Below are 9,138 nucleotides of genomic sequence, written 5' to 3'. Positions count from 1 at the left end.
CATATATAGTTATATAAGAAGGTTGGAATCCTCGTTTGGTTGTGGACTTAGAGTGCCCTGTTATTTGTCCGAGTGTCGTTTGATCCTTAGTTATATATTATGTATATATGTATAAGACACAAAAGCTTTTATATCAGTTCAATACGCGCAGTCATACAAACAACTCTACTAGTAAACTATAATAGGTATTAGGAAGATGCTACTCATTACTTCTAGTACAATGAAACATACAAAGAGTCAGTTCATACATGAGTCAATACATACTATTATGAGAAACTAAGAGAACATACTATTATGAGACACTAAGAGAACATACTATTATGAGAAACTAAGAGAACATACTATTATGAGAAACTAAGAGAACATACTATTACGAGAAACTAAGAGAACATACTATTATGAGAAACTAAAAGAACATACTATGATGAGAAACAAAGAGAACATACTACATACTAGACAGAGAGAACATACATCACACTAGTACATACAATGCATATACAAGAATACTATAACATAAATGTGAGCCACGATTTCGGGGCATGGCATCACCTGTCATGGCTCGTTTTGTATCCATAATCTCCTAGAGGGAGAGCGTGAATTTGTGTATAGATCTATACTGGATTGACTATCCTACACCTTGTTGTTCGCAACAGTGGGACTTGCAAGTCTACGGGTGCCAAATGTCATTTCTTCCGACGTCTTTCATCGTTGTGTTTTTAGTCGATAGTATGGTGCAATCATATCACATTATACCTTAAATAACAATTGGTTTAAGGTAGTTAGTACAGCAGTAGTTACTATAATACAACACTACAATACTTTATTATTTCCCCATTGCATTCACATTGTGATCTTCTCACATAAACGGTAACGTAGAAACTATATTTTTGGTTAATGATAGTCACACTTGGGAAAATACACGCTCTTACAAGAAACAAACATACAGAACATTTGATGCCTTAGTAGAAGGATACGTTTAGTAGAAAATATAGGATTTTCTAGGATATACAAACATTTACTACAAACACCTACAAACTTATACATCAAGCACTTACAAACATTTTCATACAAACAATGACACTAAAATGCTTATGAACTCACCAGCTTTAAAGCTGATAAACTCTTTCAAAATAACTTGTATTCTCAGGTCATCAGTAGACAGGTACCGATGCCAGGTTTTGAGAAGATGGATCTCGATCAAGACTCATCTCTTATTTTGATTTACAATTTTTGGTGTCTTATAAACTTCACAGAACACACTTGTATTAAATTATATTATTAATGCAATGGATGATGTTGTTGCTTGTTTACTACTATGCTTTGTTGTGATACTGTACATGACGTCCTCCACCCCCGAACGTTTACTAATATAGTTTAATTTAATACAAGTGTGTTCTGTGAATTTAATACAATGGATGATGTTGTTGCTTGTTTACTACTATGCTTTGTTGCTTCCTTGAAGTTGTTTACTACTATGCTTTGTACTAACAACGAGATTCAGTCCATGATGAGTCCGTACACTGATAAATTTGGTCGAACCTAACAACTTCAAGGAAGCCATGGCAGGCCCTGAGTCTGCCAAATGGAAGGAGGCTATGGACAACGAGATTCAGTCCATGTATGACAATCAAGTTTGGAACTTGGTTGACAATGTACCGGGTCGTAAGACAGTCAGGTACAAATGGATTTTTCAAGAAGTAGATCGGCATGGACGGGAAGGTACACACTTATAAGGCGCGACTGGTTGCGAAGGGCTTTACTCAAACTCCGGGAGTTGACTATGATGAGACCTTCTCACCAGTAGCGAAGATTAAGTCTATTAGGGTTATGCTAGCCATTGCTGCATTTCATGATTATGAAATATGGAAAATCGATGTCAAAACCGCTTTCCTTAATGAAAAGTTGGCTGAGGATGTTTACATGGGTCAGCCAGAGGGTTTTGTCGATGCAAAGTACCCTAATAGAGTGTGTAAGCTTGAGAAATCCATCTATAGATTAAAAAAAGCATCCCGCAGATGGAATCTTTGTTTCGATGAGAAAGTCAAAGAGTTTGGCTTTTCGAGGAGCGAGGATGAGTGTTGTGTGTATGTTAAGGCTAGTGGGAGTATAGTTAGCTTTTTGGTATTGTATGTGGATGACATACTACTCATAGGAAATGACATCCCAACCTTGCAGGAGGTTAAGTCCTGGCTTGGGAAGTGTTTCGCTATGAAGGAACTTGGAGAAGTTGCCTATATACTAGGGATAAGGATATTTAGAGACAGGAGTAAGAGACTAATTGGACTTAGTCAAAATACCTACTTGGATAAGGTGCTGAAAAGATTCAGCATGCAGGCTTCCAAGAAAGGTGACTTACCGATCCAGAGTAAGGCCAAACTGAGTAAGACTCAGAGCCCAAGTACAGAGGCTGAGATAGTTAAGATGACTCGAGTATCATATCCTTTCGCTGTAGGCTCGATCATGTATGGTATGACTTGTACTCTCCCTGATGTGGCCTTTGCTTTGAGCATGGTCAGCAGATATCAAGGGAATCCTGGCAAGGCTCACTGGACTGCGGTGAAGAACATTCTCAAGTACATACGGAGGACTAAGGACTAGGTCATCACCCTTGGTGGGAGTGATGACTTGAGAGTAGTGGGGTATAGTGATGCCCGCTTTCAGACAGACAGGGATAATTTCCGCTCTCAGTTGGGCTGGGTCTTTACCCTAAATGGAGGAGCAATTACTTGGAAAAGTTCCAAGCAGGAGACGGTAGCTGATTCAACTTGCAAATCAGAGTACATAGCAGCAAGCGAGGCGGCGAAGGAGGCAATATGACTGAAGAACTTCATTGGAGACCTTGGAGTTGTACCAGCTATTAAGGAGCCTATGGATATTTTCTATGATAACGAGAGTGCAGTTGCCTTAGCCAACGAACCAAGGGATCACGTCAGATCCAAGCACATCGACACAAAATACCATTTCATTAGACATCGAATAGAAGAAGGACTCCTCGTGGCAAAGAGGGTATCATCGGATGAGAACCCAGCAGATCCCCTCACGAAGGGACTGTGTAGGGTTAAGCATTTACAACATGCGAGGCACATTGGGCTGAAGGATGATATTAGTTTTAGTAATTAGATAGCTTTCGAAACTTGTAATAGTTGAAATGTAATTGACATTTGATGTTTAAATAAAAGGTGTTTTTATTTACTAGTATGGTACTATCTTGTGTCAATCATTTACTATTGTTTCATTTTGCATGTTTTGACTTCCAGAATAATTATATTATTCAAACTATCCATAATCGATCATACTTTCGAAGTAGGTATTAAAATAAGACTGTCAAGAATTGGGTTTGTAGATTTGTCTGAATTGTATTAGACATAGCAATTGTTGCTGCAACATTCATGAGTGCTCATAAGTTCTGAGTATTGGATTCAACCCACGCTCACTTCATGGAATTTATCTCGAGTGATCGTGAGACGGTAATATCATATAAGTCTTCAAACCAAGAGATATGAGTTGTTGACTATGATTTGGTTGTACATTGATAATACGAAAACGCATCAGTAACTTGATGTTATAAAACGTGTTGTTGTATACAATTTGATGATTAGTTAGTACAAGCATATGAATCAAAGTTTATCTGTTCCTTTTAGTCCTTGGAGGATTAAAAGCGATATCTTTGGCCCCTCAATGATTTTGTTTTGACTTATATGCCGGGCACGGTCAGAACTGAATTGATGTGTTCGATTAAGTTCTATGTCGAACAAATCTTAAATTGGGAAACAAACTACTGGAAAATAAGTACGACGTTGTTCCATGTATTTGTCCGGCTGATATCTTGAGAACAGATGATTATATTATCACTTATCTAAAATGGCACAACATAGTTCCACGAGACTTTTAAGAGCTACGATTGGTGGTCGGATCCTGAAGTCGTACTTGCAGCTACAGTTATTAGACTTATCCAAGTGGGAGACTGTTGGATAAGGTGTCTAAGTCCATAACTATATTTGGTATGTACTTGACCCGATTTAGCATGGTCCATTTGGGTTGCATGGCATCGGAACAATTTGGATAGACTTTTGTGAGAAGAGGATATTTATGATTTATTATGTAACACCTGTTTCGAGTATCAGTTAGAAAGTACCATTTGGGGGAAAAGTTATGCATGGACTCGGCGAGTTGGGAGTCCAACTCGTCGAGTAGGGTTGAGGCATTTTGGACATGGGTCGGAAGAGACTCGGCGAGTCGGAAGGCCGACTCGGCGAGTCAGCGTTGTTTAAGGAAAACCCCAATTTTAGGGTTTGCCCCCTATATAAACATCATTAACAGTCTTCGTAGCCTCCCTTAGAACCATAGAAGAACGTTTACGGCCGCACACCCTCTTGTGTGTGAAGTAAGATCAATTGGGAGCTTATCCTTTTGATTTTGGGGAGGATTCCAAGTTTGAAGAGGAAGTATCAAGGGAGAAGTGTTAGATCAAGCATCTATTTCGTCTTAGGCATTGAATTGAGGTATGAATCTGTTACCTTGAGCCTAGATTCTATTTGAGGGCTGTGACCAACTTTGAGGAAATAGAAGCAACCTTGGATCTGGACCTATCACAAGGATATGGTTCCAGATCTGGACCTTCTTAGGTCCCAAATATCATAAAGTTGCACCTTTTATTAAGCCCATTCCCTCTCCATGCATGAAAACCTTGTTTGAAGGTTAGTTTTGTGAGTATGGCCATGTGAGGCCTTGCATGCACGTAAAGTTTGCAACTTTACGTGTTATCCACACTAGTAGAGTATAGATCTGAAGTTTGGGACCTTGAGTCTCACTGGAAGAGGCCGTAAACATAATGGACTAATAGGGACTCGGCGAGTCATGCAAGAGACTCGGCGAGTCGAGAGGCTTCCTCGTTCACGGCCAAGGGTTTACGGTCAAGGGTGTACGGTTGGTGGTTTGCGGCCGTAAACATCAAGGAACTCGACGAGTCCCTCGGGTGACTCGGCGAGTCGATGAGTTAAGCAGGGATCCCGACGAGTGAATGATTGTACTCGACGAGTCAAGGTCAATATGGACTGTTGACCTTGACTATAGAGTTTTACTTTGACCAGGGTTGACCCAGGGGGTATTTATAGGATTATGATGAGTTATTTACTCATTGGCTATAGGCAGTTAGGAAGAGCATCATAGGACATACCTGAATTTAGTTGCCGATTCAGCCTTGTGAGGTGACTCTTCTCACCACACCAATGGGTCTAAGGCACCAAGGCCGGCCCATTTTATGATAGTTGGTATACTTGCTATGTAGAGATGTGTGATATGTATGTATGCATGATATGTGGTAGAGATAGCCTTCTGGCTAACGGTAGAGACAGCCTTTATGGTTGATGGTAGGGATAGCCTTGTGGCTAATGGTAGAGACAGCCTTTATGGCTGACGGTAGAGATAGCCTTGTAGCTAATGGTAGAGATAGCCTTTGTGGCTAACGGTAGAGATAGCTTGTAAAGCTAATTGATATGTGCCAGTGGTGGAGATAGCTTTTATAGTTCTTTGATATGTGATATGTGGCAGAAGTAGCTTATATAGCTAATCGATATGTGCTAATGGTAGAGAGAGCTTTTATAGCTATTTGATATGTGATACGTGGTAGAGTAGCTTTTATAGCTGATTGATATGTGATAACGGTAGAGATAGCTATTACAGCTAGTACGATATGTGTTATGTGGATTGTGTGTGGGGTATGCTCTGGGGGACTCACTAAGCTTCGTGCTTACGGTTTACAGTTTTGTTTTTAGGTATCTTCGATTTGGAAATGAAGGGCTCGGATTGATCGCAGTGCACACACCTATGAATTCCGCAATGAATGATTTTGGGATGAAATCTGATAAATGTTTTACTTAATGATGATTTGAGGTGTTTGAAATAAATGGTATCAATGTGTTAGCTATATTAAAAAAAATTTACCCTTGATTTTTGGGTCGTTACATATTAATATATTATAAGTTCTAATATATTAATATGAAATCATATTATTTAATTAGTATTGATCAAGAACTAGTTTGGAATTAATTTTGTGATCAAAAGAGACTAATTAAATAAATGGGGATTGATTTGGTAAATCATTCATTCTTATATAGTGGGCTTATGATCCAGAGTTCTTCATGTTGGGCTAAACCCATGTGGTGACCCATGGATACTCCATGGAGGTTAAAACCCATGGATCATGAGGAAAGTGGAAAGTCATGAGTTACATAGTGTAATCCTAATGTGTACACTATATAAAGAAGCCTCATACTAGCAAAATCGACACTTAAGACACACAAGTGAGGGCTAGCCGATTTTGGTGCAATATAATCTTCTCTCAAGTTATTCCAATTGTTGGTGGCGTTGGGTGAAGCATTTGAGGCATCACATTTGGGGTGCTAGGCTCACAAAGTCTTAAGGAATCAAAGCTACAAGAAAGGTATGTCATTATACTAGAATTTTGTATTAAATATACCCCATGATATGCTAGTTAGGATGAAACCTTGGAAATATCAAAGTTTGCATGTATAATAGAGAAAACATTGATTCAATGTTTCTAGGGTTGCATGCACACCATAGGAGTGTTAGAATGCTCAAAACCCAACATTAACCTCCTGCAAGGTTAGGATGTCATTTCCTATGAGAAGTATGCCATCCACACACAACACCAGAAATCTAACTATGCTCCCACTAGCCTTGACATATACAAAGGACTCATCCTCGCTTCTCGAAAAGCCAAACTCTTTGACTTTCTCATCGAAACAAAGATTCCATCTGTGAGATGCTTGTTTCAATCATAAATGGATTTCTCAAGCTTACACACTCTATTAGGGTACTTTGCATTGACAAAACCCTCTGGCTGACTCATGTAAACATCCTCAGCCAACTTTCCATTAAGGAAAGCGGTTTTGACATCCATTTGCCATATTTCATAATCATGAAATGCAGCTATGGCTAGCATAACCCTAATAGACTTAATCTTCGCTACTGGTGAGAAGGTCTCATCATAGTCAACTCCCGGAGTTTGAGTAAAGCCCTTCGTAACCAATCGCGCCTTATATGTGTGTACTTTCCCATCCATGTCAGTCTTCTTCTTGAAGATCCATTTGCACCCGACTATCTTACGACCCGATACATTATCAACCAAGTTCCAAACTTGATTGTCATACATGGACTGAATCTCGCTGTCCATCGCCTCTTTCTAATTAGTATACTCGGGGCCTACCATGACTTCCTTGTAGTTGTTAGGTTCTTCCAATTTTATCAGTGTGTTATCACTGATAAATGTATCACCCTCAGATGTTATATGAAAACCATATAACAAAGGTGGAACACTAACTCTACTGGAACGCCTCAGAGGTACGGACTCGTCAATCAGCTCAACAGGAGTTTCCTCCTCAGGTTGACCGCTAGTATTTGAGGTTACTTCACCGCTTGACTCTTGAACCTCTTCAAGGTCAATTTGCTTCCCACTGTCTCCTTGGCCTATGAGCTCTCTCTCTCGCGAAAGACTCCTCTCCTCGCCACGAAGACAACATTGTCACTCGGTATGTAGAAGAGATAACCAAAGGATTTATGTGGGTAGCCGATGAAAATACACCGCTCACTTCGAGGTTCGAGCTTGTCGTGAGTCTTGCGTCTAACGAAAGCCTCACAACCCCAAACCTTGATGTGTGCTAACGAGGGAACCTTCCCTGTCCATATCTCGTGAGGTGTTTTGGCATCCTTCTTATTTGGGAATATATTAAGGATATGGGTGGCAGTCTCTAAGGCATACCCCCAGAATGAGACAGGTAACGAAGCTCGAATCATCATGGAACGAACCATGTCCAACAAGGTTCGATTGCGCCTCTCATCCACACCATTAAGTTGTGGTGTCCTAGGTGGCAGCAGTTGTGAAACAATTCCACATTCCTTAAGATAGTCAAGGAACTCGATACTAAGATACTCACCATCCTGATCGGATCGGGGCATCTTTATCTTCGTGCCCAGCTGATTCTCCAGTTCTTGTTTAAACTCTTTGAATTTCTCAAAGGTTTCTGGCTTATGTTTGATTAAGTAGACATAGCCATATTAATTGTAATCATCAGTAAAAGTCACATAAAAGCGGTTAGCATCCCTTGTGGCGGTTCTGAAGGGCCCACACACATCGGTGTGTATGAGATCCAACAAACCTTCACCCTTTCACAAGTACCAGTGAAGGGTGACTTGGTCATCTTTCCAAGTAAGAAAGATTCACAAGTGTCATCCGACCTTAAGTCGAATGACTCCAAAACTCAAGCCTTTTGGAGTTGGTCTATGCACTTCTTGCTGACATGTCCAAGACGACAATGCCACAAGCATGCCTTATCCAATTCATTGGAAGAATCAATGTGAAACATATTATTTCCTAATTTGTCTACAACCATCATAGTTTCATATACACCATTACAAGGTAATGCTTTAAAATAAAAAACACCATTATAAAAAGCATTAATAGCACCAATTTCATTATCAAATGAAAAACTAAAACCTTGTTTGTACAAACCATGAAAGAAAATAATATTTCTTGCCATTTCAGACGAGTAGCAACAATTATTCAAATCTTCTTCTAACCCACTACTAAGCAATAAATAGTAAACTCCAATCTTGGTGACAGGTGAAACCTTCCTATTCCCCATGATCAAGTTTATCATCTCGTGCTCCACGTCCTTAGTTCTTTTTAGGCCCTGCACATCAGAACAAATGTGAAATCCACAACCTGTATCAAGGACCCAAGAACAAGAATGTGATGAGTTATTAGATAGAATAGTATAAATACCTGCATGGGTGGCCTTAACCTTCCCATCTTTGACATCCTGCAAGTATTTGGGGCAGCTTCGCTTCCAGTGCCCTTTCTCATGCCAATAGAAACACTCTGCTTCCTTAGGAATGGTAGAAGGAGCAGCATAACCACCCTTGGTCCCACTTGAAGAGGATCCATCAAGAGACTTTCCCTTGTGACTCTTAGAGTGAGCCTTCCTCTTCTTCCCCTTCCCTTGTCCAATTGATAGAACAGGGGTGGTGGTAGGAGTAGTAACAACCGATTTACCTTTGAGACTACTTTCAGAAGTCCTCAAAAGCCCTTGAAGTTTGCTAAGTGTGACCTCCTCCTTG

Source organism: Lactuca virosa, chromosome 9, assembly GCF_052849685.1.
Source record: "Lactuca virosa cultivar CGN04683 chromosome 9, Lactuca_virosa_CGN04683_v6, whole genome shotgun sequence".
NCBI lineage: Eukaryota > Viridiplantae > Streptophyta > Magnoliopsida > Asterales > Asteraceae > Lactuca > Lactuca virosa.
Note: the sequence above shows the minus strand (reverse complement) of the source record.